This window comes from Erythrolamprus reginae, chromosome 1 (genome assembly GCF_031021105.1).
Source record: "Erythrolamprus reginae isolate rEryReg1 chromosome 1, rEryReg1.hap1, whole genome shotgun sequence".
NCBI lineage: Eukaryota > Metazoa > Chordata > Lepidosauria > Squamata > Dipsadidae > Erythrolamprus > Erythrolamprus reginae.
In genome coordinates this window covers 106,022,923-106,049,624 of record NC_091950.1, presented here as the reverse complement: position 1 = coordinate 106,049,624, position 26,702 = coordinate 106,022,923, and the positions used below count along the sequence as shown (strand labels likewise).

The 26,702-nt window shown below is 37.5% G+C and overlaps 1 protein-coding gene across 5 annotated transcripts in view; it reads right to left on the bottom strand.

The window, feature by feature from the left end:
* Positions 1-26,702, bottom strand: part of SHANK2 (SH3 and multiple ankyrin repeat domains 2) — a 460,235-nt gene that overhangs the window by 330,398 nt on the left and 103,135 nt on the right. The window contains exon 1 of one of the 5 annotated variants that reach the window (XM_070761465.1): positions 23,082-23,830. The exons of the other annotated variants lie outside the window; for them this stretch is intronic. The gene's annotated coding sequence lies outside the window, so the exon portion shown is untranslated. Of the gene's footprint in view, positions 1-23,081; positions 23,831-26,702 lie in introns of those variants that run through there. 5 annotated transcript variants of the gene reach the window in all.

The window sequence follows — 26,702 nt, the reverse complement described above, 5'->3', positions numbered from 1 at the left end:
AATTTGATCAAGGAGACTGGGGAAGATAGAGGAGGGAGAAAAGAGAGGAAGTCACATAGATGCTTCTAATTGCAGCTGACTCCACGCTGCACTACTGATTGCTCAGCGTGTGTGTGTATTTGTGAGACCAGTATTATTTGATCCAAATCTAACAGAGAAAATTTCAGGGGACGCGTAAAGGAACCATTACCCCAAAGAGCAAGTTCATTAAGTAAGCAAATAAAAGTTGCAAGAGTGCTCAAGAGGGAGGCACTTATTGTTCAACAGAGGAATGTGTGCTTTCAAGGTTTGCAAGGAATGTGCCTTATTTGGCTTTTTCCTCCCCTGAAAATAAGTACTGTAAATACTAGAAGTGCAGGTTGATTGAAATACCCTCTCCCTGCAAATCAAGGAAGACTGAGAATTGTTAAAGTGCGTATATGAAGTAGAGAACAATTGCACCGAAAACCTTCCAGAAGATATAAGAAATTTCTTTATGGAAAAATAAAAGATATCTGTCACAGCCCAAATCTACCTAGGAGGACCCTTGTTATCTGCAACTTCAAAATGAATTACAAGATTTTACAATTATTTCTGGAAAATAAGATTTCACAAGCCTTGGATGATTGTACCAGATTTGCAAAGAAAAAGAATACTCCTGCCCTTAAAATATAAAAGCTACAGGCATTGGCCATATGTCTTGATGGAAATATGTATCTAGGCCAGTGATGCCTAACCTTTTTGCTGTTGTGTAACGAAAGCACGTGCACCCCCACACCCACACCATAATACAATGAATGTGCGAACCCCGTGCTCCCCCCACTCCACGCTCCACACATCCTGTTTTGGGCCTAGTACGCCTCCCTGTAGCCTCCTGGAAGCAAAAACAGACTGTCGGGGGGGAGACACACCACATTCCCTGAACATAGTTCTGGGCCTAGTAGACCTCCCTGCACTTATAATGCAATGCACATGTGTCCTCTCCCCTGTACACCCTCCCCACCCACCTGTGCATGTGCAGCAGAGACTCAAAAATCAGCTGGCTGATGGGAGGCGTGCACACATGCACAGTGGAGCTGAGCTTGGGCAACAGCTCACGTGCCTTCAAAGAGGGCTCTGTGCGTGCCATAGCTTCTTGATCACGGACCTAAGCAAAGAGGATAAACCCTTTTTTAAGCCCTGAGAAACAAGACATTTGGAACCAGCTCGGACACTTGTCAAGGTTCCAGGTAGCATCCAAACTAAATCAGAGTCCAAGTCAAAGTATTCCAAAAAGGTCCAATTTATTTCCGGAGCCATCCTGGCACCTACATTGGGAAACCTGAATCTGAGTTTCCCACCCAGTTGAAAGTTCACATCTTTTATTCCCCCACCCACAAACATGTCACGTTGCCCATTCAGATTGTGTCAGCGTGGCAAATCCTCCTTCTGCTTCCGCACAGGTGGGTGGGCATAGGATGGCCTTGAACCACTTGAAAGAATGCTTTGTGGCTGCATCTGCTCCCTCATGAAAATCGCCTCTCCCAAGTTCCCATAAATATCAGGCTTTCTATAGATAGTGTGGCAGGCCTTTAATTCATCACCAACTTCTGCACCGGCTTGGCAACACTTCCTTGACCCACTGATAAGGTTTTAGGAGGGGGGAGGAGAGGAGGAGAGTTATAGCCCAATCAGACATGCAATATTCTATGAATATGATTTCCTATCTAAATGGGCTGACATTATGAAAGATTCTTTTTACAAAGGGGCAGCCATCTGTTGGCTTGCCGGTTTATCAGAAATCTAGGTAAATACTCACAATTCTCAGCCCATTGACATTTTTTCTATTAATCTACATAAGAATAACTAATGTAACAAATCCAAGCCCTGAAAACAGAAGACCATGAAAGAAGATGAAGGGGCAGACAACTTTGTTTGTTCCTTCTTGTTAAAGGACATGTCTAGGAGGAGAAAAAAAAATATTGAAAATGAATACAGTAATTGGCTGCAAAGATGATGCTAATGGGAATAGTATGAGTTTCTTGAAAACACAATCGGATTCTGAAATCAAATGATTTCTGGTAAGTGATGAGATGCATCTCACTAGAATTGGGAATAAATGTATTTGTTTGTTTGTTTGTTTGTTTGTTGGATTTATATGCCGCCCTTGTCCAAGGACTCAGGGTGGCTCACAACCTATAAAAATACAAAAACCAGTTCAGAAGTTCAATATTTAAAACAATCTAAAAATCCCAGCCCTATTCACTCACACCACAGTCATACTAAAGGCTGGGGCTAGGTGTTAAAGTTCAGCAGCCCCAGGCCTGCCGGCAAAGGTAAGTTTTTAACGCTTTCCAGAAGGCCAGGAGAGTGGAGGCAGTATGAATCTCCAGAGGCAGTTGGTTCCAAAGAGCCATAACTGCTGCAGACAAGCTCTTCCCCTAGGCCCCGCCAGATGACATTGCCTGGGTGACGGAACCGGAAGAAGGCCGACTCTGTGTAGCCTGATCGGTCGCTGGGATACATGATTTAGAAAGCATCTTGCAATCCTGATTCAGAGTTTAAATTAGGTTCTGTAGAGGACAGATAAGAGAGCTCAGAAAGTGCCAATGACTGAAATTGGGAAAGGAAAGGATATATAAGATATGAAGGGACGCAATAACAAACCACCAAAATATAATAAGGAATAGGTCAGGCCATGTGCCTGTATAGGAATATAGCATTAGAAGAATTAGAAGTCTTTTAAAGTAGGAAAGCAGGTATGATTTCATAAGCGCTATTGAAAACTGGTGAGTCAAAATGTATCAGTAGAACACAAGGATTGAAAGTATAATTTATTCAAAAACAGCAGGCCATTTAAACAGTTGCCTTGGAGAAGATGGGACAAAATTATTTAGGGTTATAATATAAAGAACAGTTCCTAGAACTGGATATTCTAGCCACGGAGGTGTGGTGGTTAGAGTGTAGTGCTGCAAGCTATTTCTGCTGATCATCAGATGCCAGCAGTTTGGCAGATCGAATCTCAGCTCAAGATTGACTCAGCCTTCCATTCTCCCAAGGTGGGTAAAATGAGGACCCAGATTGTTGGGGGCAATATATGACGACTCTTTAAAATTCCTGAACTAGGAAAAGAATTGGACTAAAAGGTTTCTTTCAAACCATGATCATTCATAAACAGACAAAACATCAAACAGAGGCCAAAATGAAAGGATGCATGCTCTCTTCTATTAAACTATATATTATGAAGGTGGTTAGTTGACAATCACTCATGAATAGAACCATTTACATCATTCAACCTGCCTGGAACAAACATTCAAATTCATTTAAAACACAATACATAATCATAGAGAGAAATGTTTCAAAACAATGCTGGGGAATTTTTTTCCTGTCCTCATTTGATACCAAATTAAGGTATGTCAAGCTGTAAAGCTATTTTTTTTAAATGGAATGTTTAAAAATACAGAAAAAAATACACAAAATAAAATTTAATAGCGGCAACATCTAAAAAATTAACTGAGAAATTATAAACAAAACAAGTAAAAACAAATTATTATCAAAACAAATAAAGAGAAAAAAATAAGCATGGGAAAAATACTGAATTCAAGAGTTGCATAATGTTTTAAAACTATTTTTCCTATTAATTAAAAATGACATATTTTCCTTCGGCATATATTTCATAATGTTTTACCAGAAGACATTATTTTAATGCATAACTTGCTACACTGTTATGGCTTTATTAAATGAATATGGAAATATATTTAGGTAATTTATATTAATGTCTTGATTTTTCTAGGATTCCCTCCCCCTCTTTTTTTCTGTTTAAGTAATAAACCTTTTCAGAACTTTTGGGAACATCCAATTGAGGCAATCAGTGCTCAAATAACCAAGATTTTATTTTTATTTATTTATTTATTTATTTATTTTGTCCAATACAAATTGAAAGTTAAAGAGAATAAAAAAGGTGTAGTAGTAAATATCACGGAAGGGATAGAAGAAGAGATATGAGAATAGAATATATCAATGAAGAGTAGAGGAAGGATATATGTATGGGAGAAAAGACAATTGGACAGGGGATGGAAGGCACACTAGTGCACTTATGCTCGCCCCTTACTGACCTCTAAGGAATCTGGAGAAGTCAACCGTGGAAAGTCTAAGGGAAAAATGTTGGGGGTTGGGGGTTGACACCACGGAGTCTGGTAATGAGTTCCATGCTTCAACAACTCGATTCCTAAAGTCATATTTTTTACAGTCAAATTTGAAGTGGTTGATATTAAGTTTGAACCTGTTGCGTTCTCTTGTGTTATTGCAGTTGAAGCTGAAGTAGTTGTTGACAAGCAGGGTGTTGCAGCATATGATCTTGTGGCCAATACTTAGATCATGTTTAAGGCATCGTAGTTCTAAGCTTTCTAGACCCAGGATTGTAAGTCTAGTTTCGTAGGGTATTCTGTTTCGAGTGGTGGAGTGAAGGGCTCTTCTGGTGAAGTATCGTTGGACCTTTTCTAGGGTGCTGATGTCCGAAATTCGGTGTGGGTTCCAGACAGGTGAGCTGTATTTGAGGATGGGTCTGGCGAAAGTTTTGTACCTCATTCAGTTTTAGGACAGAATGCAGATGTGTTTACTGAGGCTGGTTACTTTGCCAAACTATCAACAAGAGAATGCAATATGACTACAAAGAAGTAAAGTAGAATCAGCCTTTTGAGGTAGGCAAAACTAAGAATGGAGGCTTCTAGGAGTGTTGAGATGGATTTTAATGTGGCTAGGGTATGGTTGTAGAATATTGAAAGCCCATCAATATTGGTCAACCAATATGTGCTATAATCAAGGCAAAATTGTTTTGAGTTTCTTATATTTTCCCAGAACTTGGATATCCTTATGCAACAACTTGGAGTCTTCTGCCTCTTCTGAATCAAACCTATGTTCTACCAAAAGTAAAAAATAAAACTGGATGACATTTAACCTCCGACTTGATCCAAGAATACTATTTAAATAATGAGCGGGAGGGGGAATCTTAACAATCTACCTTTCATGAAACTTCTTGGAAGATCGACTCTTTATTATCATAGCAATATAAAATCTCTTCTTGCCGGGCATTCCCCCCCCCCCCCCCATAATATGTTCATTTTAAACTACAAGGGAAACTAGATAACTGGCGTGAACAAAGTAGAACTGTCAGCTGAGTTTTATTTTGTTCATAGTGGGGAACAATCTATAACAACAAAATTCCAGAGGTCAAATCAATGGGCGTATGAGAAGGCCGTATTAAGTAGGAAAGCCAGCTAGTGATCTGAGTGTGAACTCTATTCTGAATGACAGGTTATTTTGTTGTTTTGCCACAAGGCTATTAATCTCCCTGGAAATTGACAGTTTTATAGTTCTATGTCAAAGAAAAATATCATGTAAGAATTGGACAAAGCATTAGGGGGCTCTGTGTGTGAACTCAATCCTTAATATCGTGTGTGTGTGTGCATGTGTGTGTTTGTGTGTGTGAAGGCAAGGGTTCCCTGTCACTGCCACTACAAGAACAGTCGGTGTGGACCTGCCCGTCCCTGATATGTGTGTGTCTGCGCCCACATGAGATTTCGCTTCTGCGCATGAGGAAGTCAACTCTTGAGTGAGGTTGAGTGCACTGCAAGATTTTGCCAATTTTGGGCTTTTTTTTGCTTCCCAGAAGCAAAAAACCGCTGAAAATCTGAAAAATTTCATGTGCATAAGCACCCTCCTGTGAGATTTGGCTTTTGCGCATGCACACAAGTCAAATATTACATGGGCGCGGCACGCACATGTTGGGTACTTGGAGCTGCCCGCACAGTTCCATTTTCTCTACTGGGATGCTGTATTGAGCCATACCAGCTACAACCCGCTACTGGTCTGTCTGTCTGTCTGTTTCTGTGTATCTATCCAACTATCCATCCATCCATCTGAATGGTGGAATATAGAAGAAGCTTCATACATGTTACAGAAAGTTAGTGCAGTTTTTTTTTTTAAGTAATGCTGGGAAGTAAAGGGAACAATCCACCAATTGCTGCCCTAAAATTGTCTTATAGATTTCAAGAATATCATTTCCTGAACTCATTGAGCCGGAGTGGCGCAGCAGGTAGAGTGCTGTACTGCAGGCCACTGAAGCTGACTGTATATCTGTAGGTCAGCAGTTTAAATCTCATCACCGGTTCAAGGTTGACTCAGCCTTTCATCCTTCCGAGGTGCATAAAATGAGGACCCAGATTGTGGGAGTAATATGCTGGCTCTGTTAAAAAGTGCTATTGCTAACATGTTGTAAGCTGCCCTGAGTCTAAGGAGAAGGGCGGCATTTAAATCAAATCAAATCAAATCAAATGTGAAACCATAGCAAACCTTAGCATAGGGGCAGCACAGTTCGAACACGAAGAATCTATCTGAATGATTGCCCTGATGAACTAAATGTTTAAGCAACAATGTAATTCAATTAAGTAAAACATTTTATAATATTTAACCTATTGCCACACTGAATATTTCTCTTCAGAAAATAATCTTCTAAATTTCGATGGCAATTGGAAAAGGAATTGCAAAATCACATGTGATATTGCAATTATTTTTCCAACTACCATCGAAATTTACCGACCTAGCCTCTAACATTGCTAAAAGTGGAAGGTTTCGTGCCTATAATAAATGAAGCTTCTAAATATTATCCTCTCCAAGATAATATTTAATCAATATTATTTTTTAAAAAACCTAGTATAGTAATTTGCCAAAAAGTGGGCAGAAAACCCTGATGGATATCAAAGACGTTAACAACAAAAATGTAGACTAATAACCAAAGTACTATATATCATTCTTAATTCAGGTTGCCTTGGATCACTTACTTTGAAATAAAAAAATGTTGAACTTCTCCAGTTATTATTAATGGGACAAGGCAGAATAAATAATAATATTAATAATAATAATAATAATAATAATAATAATAATAATAATAATAATAATAATAATTTATTAGATTTGTATGCCACCCCTCTCCGAGGACTTATTATAACCATAGTTTCAATGAATTATAGCAATTATAACCATAGTTTCAATGAAAAAAATGGACTCGGTTAGATGAAGCAGTACAAAAAAGTGATGATCTACTTTATAATCCACAATCTTGGAACCTGAAATTAACATGTAATATGAGTCATTAGAAAAAAAATATGATTTGTGAATTACTTTTATTTTCCTAGATCAGGGGTCCCCAAACATGCCAACTTTAAGACTTGTTGACTTCAACTCCCAGAATCCTCCAGCCAGCTATGCCAAGTTTGAAGATCTCTGTATCCTAGATCTTTATTTTTATATGGTTTTGGCTTTTCCTGCAGTATCAATCAGGGAGACCATCTTCTTGCTTCTCTTCTCTATGTCTTCCCCCACCCTCTCTCTCTCTGCCTCCTTGTTCTTAGAGGGCAGCTGTAGTAGCTTTCTAGGCACCAGGGATCCTGGAACATGTAATTTCCCCAGGGGCACCCAGCAGGTTTCCAAGCATCAAGAGGGAAGTGATGTAAGGGAGACAGAAGAAAGAGAAAGGGAAAAAAAACGGGGCTCCTATTGTTCCTGTTGACATTTCTAAAACCAGCAGTACAAAGGCCCAACAGCTGCAGGTAAAAGGCCTCTATTGCTTATATGGGAGAGACTGCTGATATGAGAAGCTGACAGCTAGAGATGCCAATTACAAATAGTGTTCAACTTGTCAGGAAAAAAGAGACTTTTCCAAGAACATTTAAATATTGCTTAAAATTGTCAGTTCCATTTTGAACTTCATCTCACCCGTCACTAAAATATATATAATTTTAGGACATTATAGAAGTATATCTGAAGAGTACAAATGGGAAGACACGAGATAATAAAAACCACTTTCTCCAATAAAACAGTCGAGTTGCCTTTTGAAGAAAAAAAACACACTTGAGGCACACTTGACCCAGATGACTGAGAATCTTCACAGACTTTTCTCCAATAAAATACCATTTGTTTTATCTAGCTGAGCGGCAGACATCAATATATCATGAACTTTTAAAACTTATTTCATTTTTTAAAGAGAGAGATTTCTCATATGAGCTGGGTTAACCAATGATTTTGCTAGTAAAGGGAGCCATGTAGATGGTGTTGGAGAAGTCATCCAGATGACATAACAGATGCAGAAACATGCACTAAGCTCTTCCAACAATAATATACCGGTAGTTAATTTAATTTCTGGGTACACCATTTACAGTAATCATGTCTGTGCATAAAAGTTTGGTTTTGGTTGTTTGAAGACTACATTAGAAATGAGGAAATAATTGGATTGGAAAAAATTATTTAACCAGCCTGCTTCTTTATTTCTGTTTTTCTAGGCCAATTACTATATGTCTGCTTCCTTAATATTTCCAGTTTCTGTTTCCTAGGCCAACTGTGTTTTCTTCCTTACTACTATTTCTAATGTAGTAGTCCAGTCCCCAACCACAGCATGCAGCACATTTTGTGTTCATGTTCTCTCAATCTCAAATTAAATGCGATCATAAAACTCACCAACCTCTTGTTTTACATAAACTATAATAATCGTGGTATTAAGGGATTGTTCACAAATTCTGGATCATACTATATGGACATGAATCAATTGTACACAAGTATTATTATTAATAATAATTTATTAGACTTGCATGCCGCCCCTCTCAGAAGACTCGGAACAGCTCACAACAAAATGCAAAGCATAAATCTAATATTAAAAACAATTATAAAAACCCATTATAAAAACAGTCATACCATCCAAACAAACCATACATAAAATGAAACAGCTAGGGGTCAATTAGGTCCCCAAAGCCTGGCGGCATAGGTGGGTTTTCAGTAGTTTACGAAAGGCAAGGAGGGTGAAGGTAGTCCTGATCTCCAGGGGGAGTTGATTCCAGAGGGCCAGGGCTGCCACAGAGAAGACTCTTCCCCTGTGGCCCGCCAGGCGACATTGTTTTGTCAATGGGACCTGGAGAAGGCCAACTCTGTGGGACCTAATCAGTCGCTGGGATTCATGCAGCAGAAGGCGGTCCCGAAGGTATTCTGGTACAATGCCATGTAGGGCTTTATAGTTCATAACCAACACTTTGAATTGTGACCGGAAGTTGATCGGCAGCCAGTGCAGGCCGCGGAGTGTTGATGAGACATGGGCATATTTAGGGAAGCCCATGATAGCTCTTCATGGCCACATTCTGCACAATCTGAAGTTTCTGAACACTTTTCAAAGGTAACCCCATGTAGATAGCATTAGAGGAGTCGAACCTCGAGGTGATGAAGGCATGAGTGACTGTGAGCAGTGACTCCCTGTACAAAGAGGGCCGCAACTGGTGCACCAGGTGAACCTGGGCAAATGCCCTCCTCGCCACAGCTGAAAGATGGTGCTCTAATGTTAGCTGTGGATCGAGGACGACGCCCAAGTTGCGGACCCTCTCCAAGGGGTTAGTAGCTCCTCCTCCCCCCCAGGGTAATGGATGGACAGATGGAATTGTCCTTGGGAGGAAAAACCCACAGCCACTCTGTCTTGTCAGTATTGTTGTTAGCCGCCCCAAGTCTAAGGAGAGGGGCGGCATACAAATCTAATAAGTAAGTAAGTAAGTAAGTAAGTAAGTAAGTAAGTAAGTAAGTAAGTAAGTAAGTAAATAAATAAATAAATAAATAAATAAATTGCTCTTGCTATATCCTTCCTGAGTCTGACAACAACTTTGTTTTGGGGGAGGGGGTCCTGAGTAGAAAACATGATTTCTGATGGAATGTGTCAAATTCCAGTTCATTCCTATTTGCCAATGATGTTGATGTGGTTGATTCATTTCATGTTTCACTCTGTTGAACTTTCACATATTCATGCTGTTGAGCTTCCAGGTTCCCACTGTAATTCTGTCTGTATCTTCCAATTTTCACTTCTTGAATGTCAACATTAACCTGATATTTTTCATCTAGCTGCATCATAAACACCATTACTCCTCAGACTTCCCCAATGGAATGTTGAGTGCCATCTGATTGAATGGGTTCACTGTCCAGCCATCTATTGTGAGTCCCTTAATAATGTCTATCCACATCATTTTCTTGGTAAAATGCATTCACTTTCAGCATCTTCCTACATTGCTCCTGTCCAAGATATCTACTTCCTGTAGCTGAGCATCTGAACTGACTTTCATAGCTTGGGTGATCCTACTGGGAAAGTTCATAGTTTGGTTGCATACACCTTACTTTTTGATCATTTTGCCACAAAAAGGCAGCATGGCAAGACTTGTAGTGAAAAAAAATCATTCCTGATAAAATAAATGTACCATTTCCAGAATAGTAGGTCACAATAAAATTAGACCTTTTAGTTTTTATTTTCAGCTTTATTGTTAATTCCACATATATTTGCTATGATTAACTTGAAATTATTTCTCTAAGTCATGATGTCATACTTTATTGGATATAAACACATTTTTGTTAATCTTACAACATATGACATAGCTCAGAAAACTTGTTGTTGTTAGATCTGTATTGTCATATGAAAAGTGCCAGCTACGTAAATTGTAATCTGTCCATAAAATATGGCATGATATCTTGATTCATACTGGCTGTATAGCTAGAGGGAGACTGCATATAATAATAGCTTGAACAGATTTCATAGCCAATCATGAACACTGTGATGTTTACTCTATTGTCTCTGGAAATGTTATAATTGTGTGACTTTCCGCACTTTACTCTCAATTGAAAAGAATAAAGTATGTAATATTGCTATTTAATATTGAAGTTAATATTTGTATTTTAGGTCAACATCCTGTTACACTCCAAAAGTGACTCAGTATGTGTCATCATTTTTTAATATTCTAGGAACTTCGGCTCAGAGATACCATTATATTAATTGTGCAGAGAAATCATGTTAGTCAGTAAACAATACTATGATATTATTATATACTAATACAAATTTTGATTATGTGCTATTAACTCATTTTCATCGCCTAGTAACAACATAGATTTTCTCCATGGAATATTAATGTATTACACTATTGATATTGCACACAGAAGAAAAAAGCTAAATCAAGGAGCTTGTCCAGCTCAATTAAAATGATCTTAAAATTTAGGAATGCACTACTTTACGTACTCCCAAATAGTAAGACATTAATTATCATTGAAACAACCTAGCATAGCAAGTAAGGCATCATATGATACTCTTATCCCATTAATCTGAATGAGATTTGGTAGAACAATGTAGTAGAATTGCTTTGTCTGTCACAAATTTGAAGTCTACAATCTGGGAAGTTCAAGGTCAACCTTTGACCTTGTTTAGGGCACATAAATACAACTTACCAAAAATATTCCTTATCAAATGTGAATGTTTTAATATGAAAACTTTCATTACCCAAAAACATTTTCATAAACAGCTGTGAACATATAGAAACTATTGTAAAAGTTATTAAACTAACTGAATTTGGTTTTGGAAAAGCTAGCATATAAGCATATGCCTACAAGCTGATTTGCTAGCATGCGAAGGATAACCCTCAAAATTTCTTGTCTACAATGTAGAATATTTTCAGCCGTTCTTAAAACAGAAGTTTTACATTTGTAGATAAAAAAAATAGATGACAGACCATTTCACTGACAGCCTCAAGGCTCAAGTGTCATCATAATAAGAGGAAATGGCAGTAGTTCTTACAAAACCATAAACAAACATGGCATATGAAGGCTGCTAAAGCGAACAAAGATATGTATGCAGCACAGCGCTTTCCAGTCAAAATACTGTGTAATATGTGAATGAATAGTCACGCTGTTCCAGCAGATTTAACATGCTAGATTTTTTTAATAAAATGAATTCAGAACTAAACTTTTACTCCAGGTTCAATACCTTGCCTATGGTTCTTTTAGGCATGTTCTGAAAAATAAATAAATCCTAGAATGCCGTTGTTCTGGGTTTTGGTACAATTGGGATAATTGATTACAAGTTTTGTGAAGTCCCCTGTATTGAGAAACCTGAAAGCCTCGTGTAGTTTTGATCAAAGGGCAAGGAACACTTGGACCGGTAGCATTTTCAACCTCTGAGATATCTGAGACACTAGAACAATTTGTTAAAATAAAAAAATTAAAGAAGCTACTATTAGTTTTACAGGTACTTTCATCAAGAAATCAGTGTGATATGAGTATGCTAAGAGATGAATAGAATAAAGAATTAGCAGTTCCTGTATTGCCTATGGGGCTGTATCTTAATTTCTATAGCAAGAGTGTATCAATGTATTTTAAACTACAATATATAAAACAAAAAATAATATGTAGAATTTATTGGAGTTCTTTGCGCTTGTATATGAAGAATTGTTTAAGATAACATTTTGTTGGAGATACAGTAAGGTTAATGCATCTTTAAAACACGTTTTTACAATTCCCTATATGTACTCCGTTTTGGGCAAAAGTGTTGTTGTTGTTGATAGTCACAAAGTCATGTTCGACCCATCACGACCCCATGGACAATGTTCCTCCAGGCCTTTCTGAAATCTACCATCCCCCAAGGTCCATTTAAACTCACGCCTACTGCTTCAGTGACTCCATCCAGCCACCTTATTCTCTGTCGTCCCCTTCTTCTTTTGTCCTCAATCATTCCCAGCCTTAAGCTCTTCAGTGACTCCTTCCTTCTCATTAGGTGGCCAAATTATTTGAGTTTCATCTTCAGGATCTGGCCTTCTAAAGAGCAGCCAGGGTTGATCTCTTCTAGACTGACCAGTTTGATTGCCTTATTATTATAATAATAACAGAGTTGGAAGGGACCTTGGAGGTCTTCTGGTCTCTGCCTGCTCAGGCAGGCAACCCAGCTCTCGCAGAGGAATGCTGTTCGTTGCCTTTGAAACATGTAATACGAGGACTTATGAATAGCCAATTAAATAAGTCTTATGGAAGACTGATTTTGTATATGGTAAGATATGCAGAAAGATGTAAAAGTACTGATATACCTATTTTGGGCCTACCGTTGTACCTCTACTTACGAACTTAATTCATTCTGTGACAAGGTTGTTAAGAAGAAAAGTTTGTAAGAAGAAGCAATTTTCCCCATAGGAATCAATATAAAGGCAAATAATGCATCTGATAGGGGAAACCACAGGGAGGATAGAGGCCCTGTTTCCTCCTAGGAAATTCCTAGAGAGGCCCCACAGAGGCTTCTCCCTGCCTTTTCTGGCCCTGTTTCCTCCAAGTAGATTCCTAGAGAGACCCCACGGAGGCTTTTCCCCACCTTTTCTGGTTACAGTTTTGGATGCTCGGGTTTGTAAGTGGAAAATCGTTCTTAAGAAGAGGCAAAAAAATCTTGAACACCCGGTTCTTATCTAGAAAAGTTCATAAGTAGAGATGTTCTTAGGTAGAGGTACCACTGTACTTTGGAAGAATAGATCATGAAATGGTAACAATTGCAGAATGCCATCATTGACATGTTTGGTCAGGGATACACCCAGAGGTGGTATGCTACAGTTCAGACTAGTTTGGGTGAACTGGTAGCACTGACTGTGGGTGGGCCCACCCCGCCCACGCCACCAACCCCCGCTCACTCACCCAGACATAATGCCATTCTATTTAGCCATGTTTGCATGTCTGGGCACATGCACAGAAAGCACGCATTTGAGTAAAGAGTAAAGAGCATGGCTGTGCATATTTGTGGAGGTGCACGCATGCTCACATAGGGAAGGTCAATGAAAACTACCCCTGGATCTATCAGGTACTATTCTAAAACACAGTTCTCCAACCTTTCCTGCTTTCCAGGGTGGCGGGAGAGGGAATAGTTCCACGTGAGCGATGGACAAACGTGCATGGGCAGGCAGCTCCATTTGCACAATCACTGTACAAATGGAGCACGTTCACCTGCACTTCTGCAGCCCAGTTACAAAAGGCTCAAAGCCTGGTAATGGGCCACTGCCTGGGGGCCAGGGACCTCCTATTCTATAAGATTGTATGGACTTTTGCTGAAAGTAGAAAAAAAATGAAAAGGTAATTTATGGGTTTGCTGATTTAAAAGGGTTGAATATGGGAAGTCGAGAACTATGTTGTAAGTTTAGGAGGAAAAGAAGATATAATGAATTTGCTTGTAACCACGGTATAGAGCGGAAGTTGGTTCTTTATATATCTTTTTGTTGCCTGCACTTTTTCCCTTTTTCTTGTATCTTTTATTTATTTCTTCATTTTATTCTATATAATTTCATATTTTATTGATTTGAGTTATTTAAAAATTTCAGAGTAATACAAAAACTACATTTAAGGTTTAATATTGCATTAATTTATTAAAATGAGCTTTTCTTCAACCTGATGTATATCAACTCAAGTTAAAAGACGTTCTATTTCAAGAAGCTTAATCCACTAATATCAAATTAGTTGTGAATGTCACCCTATAATTTTTATTGTCATGCTACATCTGTTACAGGGATCATATTGAATTCCCATTCTGCTAGCTCAGCCAGGATTAATTTGTATGCTCTGATATAATATCTAAGCTTGTCAGAAGTTCTGGCAAAAGAAAGCAGGTAAAAGCTGCCAGCAGACAGATGAGAAATTTGAGGTTATAGCTTTATGACTTGATCTGTCCATGCTATGTATCTACCTGACCTTTGGTATTTTTGTTTCTTCTCTTTCTAATGTATTTTGTAAAAGAAAGAATTAAAAAAAATTATTGATGTGATTGTTTATGATAAAAGACTGATAATTAGTGATAGATACAAGAATAATGATAGATTGTCAATGCATTATTTTAGAAACAATTGACATGGAAAAGAATGGAAAAAGAGAAGGAAGAAATAGTGAAATAAAATGATTGCAAGAAGAGAAATTAAAAAACTGTACAAAAAGGTATTAAACCACCATAGAAAAGTGGACATAAAGAAATGTGCAACTGTTTGAAATGGAGGAATAATGTTGCAGAATGCCACAGAAGTATCTATGTTGCATTTACTTACTCAAATGGCTGTGCTGCTCCAATCCAATGAATATGAGTAATTAACAAGCTTTGACCACCTCTCAATCAACAGTACCAATGTTCTCAATTGATATTCCTCCATTCCATTATACAAAGCCATCCAACCCAGCCAGATCTTGACATTTTTTTTGTAAATATAGCAGGATCACTTATGCTTCAAGGGAGTTTGTTCCAGAAACAGGGCATCATTGAAATGGCTCGTATGCAGGAATGCCTAAAATTCATGATGTCACATTATTTTAGAGGAGTAACTCTTAATATGTCTTTACTTCTTGATCTACTCAGATATCTACCCAGAATAGATTATCTCACAAATCACAGGGTTTAATATGTGGCCCAATCTCCACCAAACTCCTAGAAGTCCTATCAGCAGGGAAACGAACAACTCAGAGAGCTACACTACACGAATTCAAGAGTCATATATATGTAAGGATTCAAGAATGGTTGGAAGGATAGAAGGATATTGAGGTTTAATAAATGATGCTGTTTTAAACTAATTTTGGCCAGATTCATTTTTCTTTTATTTCCTTCTTTTAATTTATTTTGATTGCTGTTTCTTACATTTTCCATACCTTGCATAATGTTGCATATTGCAAAAAGGAAGATCAAGATACTTTGATTTCAACAAAGCATTTGACAAAGTGGATCACAACCAACTTCTCCACAAGCTAAAAAAAAATGGGACAGCTACACAACTAGATAGATTAACAACTGGCTGACCAACTGTACCCAACAAGTAGTCTTCAATGGATCCTAGTCCACATGGGGAGAATTAAGCAGCGGGGTACCATTGGTTCCATCCCAGGCCCAGTGCTCTTTAATATCTTCATTAATGACCTAGATGAGGGAATAACAGGAGAACTAACCAAATTTGCAGATGACACCAAACTGGCGGGAGTAGCCAATACTCCAGATAAGAGGCTCAGGATCCAGATGGATCTTGAGAGACTTGTACACTGGGCCCAAACAAATAAAATGAAATTCAATGCAGAGAAAAATAAAATCCTACACCTAGGTAAGAAAAAACAAATGCATACATATAAACTGGGTGAAACCACATTCAGTAGCAGAGACTGTGAGAGGGATCTTGGAGTCTTGGTGGACAACCAACTAAATATGAGCCAGCAATATGCAACAGCAGCCAAGAAGGCCAATACAATCCTAAATTGCATTAACAGATTGATACAATCTAGGACAAGGGAGGTACCACTCTATAAAGACTTAGCTAGACTACACCTAGAGTACTGCATTCAGTTTTGGTCACCAGACTACAAAATGATACAGAAGAGAGCAACCAGTATGATAAGGGGACTGGAAACTAAAACATAGGAAGAGAGGTTACAGGAACTGGGTATGGCTAGTCTAGCAAAGAGAAGAACCAGGGGAGACATGATAGCAATGTTCCAATACCTGAGGGGATGCCATAGAGAGGAGGGGGTCAGGCTGTTTTCCAAAGCACCAGAGGGCTAGACAAGGAATAAAGGATGGAAGCTGACCAAAGAGAGATTTAATCTGGTAATTAGGAGGAACTTTCTGATGATGACAGCGATCAACCAGTGGGACAGCTTGCCTGCGGAGGTTGTGAGCACTCCAAACCTTGGGACTTTCAAGGGGAGATTAGACTGCCATTTGTCCGAAGTGGTATAGGGTTTCCTGCTTGGGCAAGGAGTTGGACTAGATGACCTACAAGATCATCTAATAAACTCTACTAAATAAAAAATAAATAAAGATGGATATGGATGTAAGTCCTTTTTGTCTGATTCTTATGCAAAATTCATTGCCAATTTTTCATGCTAGAATTGATATTAGAATGAAAATCACATGAAATTAGGCAAGGGTCACCTGCAGTCCTAAAACTGCACATTACCTATCAATACCTTACAATTTGCAATTAATGAATATTTGCTTTCTTCTTTTTTTTCCCTATTAGTAATACACAATATACAGTTGATTTCTCAAAAGGTCACAATGTTTGCAGGCCTGATTTAAGTTTTTTCACCCCTTACAAAGGGCGATTAGGTTAGCAAAGTAATATTCCATCTAAAAACTCACATTATATACTATTATAATATAGCAATTTAATGTATTGTAACTAAAGCTAGAATTAATTGAAATATGAAAGCCATTTTCTAAAGATTTTTGGAGACTATATTTAAAATAAAAACAATCCATAAATATTGGAAAATATTGGAAAACAGGCAGAGCTTTATATGCATAATGTCAATTCTACGTTCATTATTTGTACAAAGTCTGGTCCGTTGTTCAACTTAGAATCTAGAAGAGCATTGTTGTCAGATGATGGCCTAAATTGTTTTACAGGGAAAGCATGTGAAGACACCTCTAATTTTGTTTGTGAAATTGTTAGTCCTGTGATGGTGCAGTTGATGTACATGTTGGGGAAAGTAAAGATCTAGTTTTGTTTCAGGGAGTTGGACACCAGGACTCCGAAAAGACAATATCAGAACATTTTAATTTCCTATGATACTTGATTATAGATTTCAATATAGCTGTTTTTGAAACAATTGAACTACAGTATACTGTTTAATCCAGTACAAGGCCTAACTGTCCTCTGGACACAACATATACTACCACTGTTGAGCAAGAGGTTATGGAACTCATCTAGATCCAAAGGTTTCAGGCCATTTCGGAAGATCTTAACAAACATGGATTTTGAACACATTGCTACTTGATGGGTATTTGCAATCTGTCTTACATGTAACTTATTCTGCATAAACACACTTTCTCCTCATCTGTATTTTCAATACAATTTACATTACTTCAACTACTTTAGGCTCTAACAAAGAGATATATAGTTCACAAATAATAAAAATTGTTAATCTGAAAAGGTGTTAGAAAGACTCTTCCCAGTTTACTGTTAATTGCTATTTCGTGCAAGGCAATATGAAACTAGTATAAATAAATGCAAATAACTATAATCTTAGAAATAATGCCCTTCCCTGAAATTAAGAAATAAATTGTCTACTATTATAACATATATTTAAAACTATTTTTCTGTTTATATTTTAGGAAAGCCTCCTGGTTATAGCCTCCAATATTACCCATCCCCCATTTATCCTAGGTTTAAATGTATAATATGATCTAAAGAGGGATTGGGCTGGAGATATTATTATTAATCAGATAATTCAGGTATCCTCCTTCAGAATTGGTCACATGTTACAAACTGTTCTCTGATAAGATAAGCGTAGCCTTCTTAAATTTATGGATGTCTGTTCATAAGTATTTGAAAAATAGTGTCAAAATAATATCAACTATCACCTACAAAAAGATATTGACAAAATTGAACGGGTCCAAAGACGGGCTACAAGAATGGTGGAAGGTCTTAAGCATAAAACGGATCAGGAAAGACTTAATGAACTCAATCTGTATAGTCTGGAGGACAGAAGGAAAAGGGGGGACATGATCGAAACATTTAAATATGTTAAAGGGTTAAATAAGGTTCAGGAGGGAAGTGTTTTTAATAGGAAAGTGAACACAAGAACAAAGGGACACAATCTGAAGTTAGTTGGGGGAAAGATCAAAAGCAACGTGAGAAAATATTATTTCACTGAAAGAGTAGTAGATCCTTGGAACAAACTTCCAGCAGATGTGGTTGGTAAATCCACAGTAACTGAATTTAAACATGCCTGGGATAAACATATATCCATCCTAAGATAAAACACAGGAAATAGTATAAGGGCAGACTAGATGGACCATGAGGTCTTTTTCTGCCGTCAGTCTTCTATGTTTCTATGTTTCTATTCCATATTCCATAAAACATGTATTTCAAGTGTAACAATTCTCATGAAAAAAACTTTTTAAAATTATGGAAAGAGGAATTAGAATTGAAGTCTATTGAGTCATAATGGAGCTCTGAAAAGATTTCCCAATATCCCTGATCATAAAAAATAATTCACTTAAACCCAATCTTATTGGTTGGGTAACAATTACTGGTATCTTCTTCATCCAGATGTCTGTATTTTAGAATGGAGCAGAAAAAGTGCCTAGATTGCTATTCATCAGCAAATGAGCATTCTGAAAACAATCTCATCCCACCACTTCACCAATAAGAACAATACATTTGGTTAGTCTGTGTAGCAAGGAGAGTTACCACATATCACTAAGTAGGAAAAAAGTTATACTGTACTTTGTTGCTATAAGGGCTAAGGACTGGTAATCAGCAATGATTCTTAAAATAGTAGTTATAATTATTCCTATATTGAAGATGATGGGATCCCTGTTGATTCTGACACTGAAGTGAGTTGCCCAAGAACCATCTAATGAATTAAACAGTAAAATTAGATTTGAATCAGGGTTGTCACATCTTACATTACTAGGCACAGAGCTATAACTACTCATAATTAAAAGTAATAATAAAGTTGGAAAAACCCTAGAATTCTGACTTGCCCTACCAATGATTTTTTGAAAGAAAATAAAAATTTAGTTTTCTGGAGCAATTTTAAACTTAGATTTAACTCAGCTAATATGACACTAGCTTTGAACTGACTTCTTGTGCACTCTTTATGTTTATGAATTTTAATTTATTTTTTGTGCAATGGACATTTAATTTTCTGCCACAGATGCTAAGAGTTTCACAACTATGTCAGTAAAAAAACCCCAAATAAATAGGTATAGGATAGGTGGTACCTGGCTCAGTAGTGGTAACTGGGAAAGGGATTTAGTGTCCTATTGGACCACCACTTAAACTTGAGACAGCAGTGTGCTGCAGCTACCAAAATGGTCAATGCAGTTCTAGGAGGGATAGCATCAAGATTACAATGACTTAACCCAAATAGACTTCACAGAAGATAACGTTGGAAAAGCACTACATGACCTTAAACCTCACTATCAGTTGGGTCTGATGGTCTGTGTGCATACTTCCTAAAAAAGCTTTCTACAGCCATAGCTGCACCATCAAGCATAACCTTTGAAAAATCATTCAGAACCAGCTCACTACCAAAGCTATGGTCGCAAGCAATGGTCATCCTGATCTTCAAAAAAGGAGATCCCAGTCTAGCTGAAAACTACAGACCAATCTCATTATGCTGCGTCAAATGCAAAATCATAGAATCAATGATAAACCAATCAATTACTCTCCACCTAGAAACTAACAACCTACTCTCTAACAATTTGGTTTCAGAAAAAAATAATCTTGCAACTTGCAATTCGTTCACTGCAAAAACATATGGACTACACATCTTGATCAGAGCAAATCAATAGATGTACTTTACATTGACTTCTGTAAAATCTTCGGCTCAGTTGTTCATGACAAATTACTTCTAAAACTCAAATCCTAGGGCATCTTAGGATCCATCCATAGTTGGATAACTGTGTTCCTATCAAACAGACAACAAGTTGTCAAAATAGGGAGCACCATATCTAATCCTGTTCCGATTAAGAGCAGCATACTCTATATAAATGACCTTTGTGATCACATTACAAGACCTTGGAATACTAATATCAAATGACCTAAGTGCTAAAGCCCACAAGACTATATCACCAAAAAGGCTTCCAGAGTTGTTAACCTGATCCTACGTAGCTTCTGCTCTGGCAATCTCACACTACTGACTAGAGCCTACAAAACTTATGCCAGACCCATCCTCGAATACAGCTCATCTGTCTGGAACCCACACCACATTTCAGACATCAACACTATCGAAAACGTCCAAAGATATTTCACCAGAAGAGCCCTTCACTCCTCCACTCGAAACAGAATACCTTACGAAAACAGACTAACTATCCTAGGTCTTGAAAGCTTAGAATTGCGGCGGCTAAAACACAATTTCAGTATTGCCCACAAGATCATATGCTGCAATGTCCTTCTGGTCAACGACTACTTCACCTTCAACCGCAACAACACAAGAGCACGCAACAGATTCAAACTTAATATTAACCGCTCCAAACTTGATTGTAAAAAATATGACTTTAACAATCGAGTCGTCGACACGTGGAACTCATTACCGGACTCTATAGTGTCTACTCCCAACCCCCAACATTTCTCCCTTAGACTCTCCACGATTGACCTCTCCAGGTTCCTAAGAGGCCAGTAAGGGGCGTACATAAGTGCACTGATGTGCCTAACGTCCCCTGTCCAATTACCTTTCCTTTTCTCATATATCCTATATATTCTCTCCCTCTCATCCACTCCTCTTCTTTTTTACTTACTATCCCTATATATACTACTTAATGTCTATTTCATTCCATATGTATTGTATATTGGACAAAAAATAAATAAATAAATAAATAAATAAATAAACAAACTGTGTTCTCTTCATCGTCAATGTCAAACTGGAGATGGGTGGCATTCAAATCCAATCAGTCAATCAATCAATCAATCAATCAATCAATCAACAAACAAACAAACAAACTCCAAATCTCAACCAAAAAATGTTCTGTCCTACACATTGGCAAAAAGAATCCAAACACCAAACAAGCTGAATAAACAAGACCTTACAGACAACCCTCACTCCATAAAAGGCCTTGGAATACTCATATCAAATGAACTAAGTGCCAAAGCCCACTGTAACAACATCGCCAAAAAGGCTTCAAGAGTTCTTAATCTAATCCTATGTAGCTTCTGCACTGGTAATCTCACACTACTTACCAGAGCATACAAAACTTTCACCAGACCAATCCTTGAATACAGCTCATCTGTCTGGAGCCCACACTGTGTTTTGGACATAAACACTCTAGAAAATATCCAGATACTTTACTAGAAGAGCTTTCCACTTCTCTACTCGCAACAGAATACCCTATGCAACTAGACTTATAATCATAGGTTTAGAAAGCTTAGAACTACGTCACCTTAAACACCACCTAAGCATAGCCCATAAAATCATCTGCTACAAAGTCCTTCCTGTCAACGACTACTTAAGCTTCAACCACAACACTCGAGCACACAACAGATGCAAACTTAAAGTAAACTGCTCTAAACTCGACTGCAGGAAATAAGATTTTAGTAACAGAGTAGTTAATGCATGGAACTCACTACCTGATTCTGTAATATCATCACCTAACCCCAAAACCTTTACCCTTACACTCTTGACCTCTCCCGATTCCTAAGAGGTCAGTAAAATGTGTGCATAAGTGCACCAGAGTGTCTTCCTTCCCCTGTCCTAATGTTTCTCTTTTACTAGTATCATGTATATAAATATTATTATTTCTTTGTATTCTACAAATACGTATGACAAAAACAAATAAATAAAAATATGTAAATGTTCTACACTGTGCTAGTGAGCCCATGCTTGGAATGCTGCATCCAATTCTGGCCACTAAAGATACAGAAAAGATGCTGAAGCCCTAGAAAGAATTCAGAAACAAAGATAAGGGTTTGGAGGCTCCATTGTACAATGAATGGTTAAGGGAACTAGGTATGTCTAGCTTGATGAAGAGAAAGATTAGAAGTGACACAATAACTGTCTTCCAACACTTGAGAGCTGTCACAAAGAAAAGAGGGTTGATTTATTATCCAAATCACTTCAGGATGGGATACGAAGCAGTGGTAGGAATTTCATCAAAGAGTGATCTAAGGAGAAATTTACTGACAGTGAGAACAATTAATCAATGAACAGCTTGCTTCCTAGAGTTGTGGGTGCTATAACACTAGAGGTTTCTGCCAAGTTGTCAGATGAAGATTGACTTTGGAGTGTAGGGACAAGGGCTTGAACTTTCAATTGGGTGGAGAAACCTTTGGGACTTCAGATTCGGCCTTCTCCCAGATGTGCCAACATGGCTTTGCCTCGGACTCTGATTTAGTTTTTCTGCTATTTGGAACCCTGACATGGAGCAGGTAACAAATGGTGATTACATAATGGTGATAACACTGGGACAGTGTAGCTTTCATAAGTGAATACCAATTGCCAAGTATCTGAATTCTGAACACATGACCATGGAGATACTACAACAGTCATGTGTGAAAACGGCTCATAAATTGCTTCAATGCCTTCAAACTAAACTAAATTCACTAAATAAATGGTTGAAAGTCAAAGGTTATCTGTATACATGTGTCTCTGTGACAAATGTAGAAAATGCCATCAATTTATTATCTCTTAGTTCTTTTTCTAAAAAGTATATTTCTTGATTGTAAATATCAATACAGTTATAATGCAAATATCAAGACAAAGCATTAATTACTGACCATGAAATATGCTATTAACAGTTGCTTTTCTGCAAGCTTTATAGTCTTCAAAACAGCAAAACAAACCTGTTTCAGCATCTTGGTATGGTAAAACAGCCCAAGCTATTTATACAAATCCCAGCACATTTTAAAATAGAATCAGAGGAGCTGGAAGACAGAGCCATTTGGCAGTACTATATAGATCGAGCAAATACTGAAAAAGGACAAAAATAATTTAAGTGTACATTTTGAGCAAGAGACCCTATCTACAGATTACAAAATTGAACAAATTCTTGATACTAGATCCAAAATCCACAGAAAATATTACTTTGAGAAGGGAAGAACATAGCCTCGGAATAATATTATGTGGAAAAAAATGCACATGTTTAAGAAATTAAACATCTATAAAACTTTTACATATGTGTAATTTAACTTTTATTCCCAGATACTTATACACGCACAAATGTTTTCTTCTCCCTCCATACCTAGAGTTTTTCCTCAGGTCCCTACCAATACACAAAAAGCTATTCTGACGTTACATTCATATAGATTGAATGTATGCATATTGTATATGGGGTCATAATTCCTTTTTGGTCCAGCCTAGTTCTGCCTCTACCCACTCCATGACCCTGACCTAGGTATTCAGTTATGCAGATGTTCCCCTAAAGGTTGCAGATAGTTCCTTCAAACATTTCTATTGTACAAAAAACTGACTACATATTAATAATTTGATTCCTAACATCACATACTTCCCTGATCTAATCTTGATCGACCACTCTTTGCTCCCCCGCCTCTGCAATTTCCATATTTTCCGCAGTTTTCCATGGTTCATAGAAAAGCCTCTGTATAAAACAAATAGTGTAGCTAGTGAAGATGTAGATTATCCTTATTCTTCAGCACTTTACACTTACTCTAAGAAAAGTAGAATATAGATTTTAAAAAGATTTAGTGTGTGTTCCTTCTTTTTCATTCAGCCTGTTCTCTCTATATGAAATTGCTAATCTCAGGATCTTCCTTTTGTCTTTGTTCCCAAGCCATACGTGCTTTGAGCTTTTTAATTCCATCTGGAGCTCCAAACAGAATGTAGCTAATTGGATGCTAGGCTTGGCCCATCCCTTGCAATTTCCTAAATTGATCTTCTTACTGTTAAATCTACAAAGTTACACCATTAATTCTTGCTCTTGCATGAACATTCATACATGCATTTGCTTTCTCCAACACTGTTGTTGCAGAGGGCAAACGGAGGTCAGCATGGTACATGCACATTTGTCCAAAAGGAAACTAAAAGCATCATTTCAAAAATATACTTCTGTGCCTCCGCAAAGAGCACAGAAGGAACAGCAGGAAGCTCTTCTAGGAAATGTTTTTAGGGTAAATAACACTAATAAAATAAAAGGCAATTAATAAGCCAATTACAGAAATTGCACAAAATAAATAAATAAGAGCAAAAGAAAGAATTAAAAGTGAAAGGACAACAAGACAAAGGATGTTATAGTTCAGAGGAAAAAGAATGAGAAGTGAAGTGGCAGATCCAGAGCAGCCAAGCTAGAAAGCTATATATACAGTGATCCCTCATTTTTCGTGGGGAATGCGTTCCAAGACACCTGTGAAAAACGAATTTCCATGAAGTAGAGGAAAGATGTTTTTTATGTATTTAATGACTATCTGGACTTTTAAAACCCACCCTTTGCATTAAATAGTCATTCTATAATGTTTCTCAACTGGAACTACATGTGATACCCTACCAGTTTCTTTAATAGAGTACAGTAGTACTGTAGAAGAATGTTATGAATTTTTAATGGATTTAAAATTTTCAATGGATTTAATGGATTTAAGCCCCCTTTGAAAACCCATGAAATAGCGAATCCGCAAAAGATGAACCGTGAAGTAGTGATGGATTACTGTATACTGTAAAGCAAAATAAAGAATTACATAAATATTCCTTATTATCTATGTAAAATGTAATTATCATAATTAAAGTAGAAACATAGAAGTCTGACGGCAGAAAAAGACCTCATGGTCTATCTAGTCTGCCCTTATTTTCTGTATTTTATCTTAGGATGGATATATGTTTATCCCAGGCATGTTTAAATTCAGTTACTGTGGATTTATCTACCACATCTGCTGGAAGTTTGTTCCAAGGATCTACTACTCGTTCAGTAAAATAATATTTTCTCATGTTGCTTTTGATCTTTCCCCCAACTAACTTCAGATTGTGTCCCCTTGTTCTTGTGTTCACTTTCCTATTAAAAACACTTCCCTCCTGGACCTTATTTAACCCTTTAATATATTTAAATGTTTCGATCATGTCCCCCCTTTTCCTTCTGTCCTCCAGACTATACAGATTGAGTTGATTAAGTCTTTCCTGATATGTTTTATGCTTAAGACCTTCCACCATTCTTGTAGCCCGTCTTTGGACCCGTTCAATTTTGTCAATATCTTTTTGTAGGTGAGGTCTCCAGAACTGAACACAGTATTCCAAATGTGGTCTCACCAGCATTCTATATAGTGGGATCATAATCTCCCTCTTCCTGCTTGTTATACCTCTAGCTATGCAGCCAAGCATCCTACTTGCTTTCCCTACCGCCTGACTGCACTGTTCACCCATTTTGAGACTGTCAGAAATCACTACCCCTAAATCCTTTTCTTTTGAAGTATTTGCCAACACTGAACTGCCAATACAATACTCAGATTGAGGATTCCTTTTCCCCAAGTGCATTATTTTACATTTGGAAACATTAAACTGCAGTTTCCATTGCTTAGACCATTTATCTAGTAAAGCTAAATCATTTACCATATTACAGACGCCTCCAGGAATATCAACCCTATTGCACACTTTAGAGTCATCGGCAAATAGGCAAACCTTCCCTACCAAACCTTCCCCTATGTCACTCACAAATATATTAAAAAGAATAGGACCCAGAACAGATCCTTGTGGCACACCGCTTGTAACCTGACTCTGCTCAGAATACTCGCCATTAACAATAACTCTCTGATGTCTACGCTTCAGCCAGCTGCAAATCCATTGAACTATCCAGGGATTAAGTCCAATCTTCACTAATTTATCTATCAGCTCTTTATGTGGAACCGTATCAAAGGCTTTGCTGAAGTCCAGGTAGGCAATATCCACGGCACCACCTCCATCCAACACCTTTGTGACATAGTCAAAGAAATCAATGAGATTAGTCTGACATGATTTGCCTTCAGTAAAGAAGTAATATCAAAATGGAAACAGAAGACCTTATTAGATGAGATTTAGTGGAAGAAAAAACGTAGAGATGGAGAAATAGAGCATATGCCAGCAAAAGTGCTCCTGAAATCACTGTGATTTTTAGGCTAGAAGACCAGCAGCAATTTTAGAAAACAATACAAAAAATTCAGATGGCTCCAGGCTAGCAATTTTCAGAGGGAAAAAAAGAAACATCAAGGAAAATTGTCTGAAACTTATGTTTTGGAGGAGGAGGAAGAAAATCATTTTTATTTGGTAGCGACCTGTCCTTAAGCAGAATACAAGCAAAACAATAAAAAAAATAATAAATCAGTCTCAATCTAGAGCACTATAAAAAATCAATATAAAAATATTATCTAAGCCAAAACACAAACACAACACAAGTCACGGAGAGGAGCGGCATATATATCCAATTAATAAATAAAATAATAAATAAATAAACTGTTATTTCAGATGGCATTACACACTGCCATTGGAAA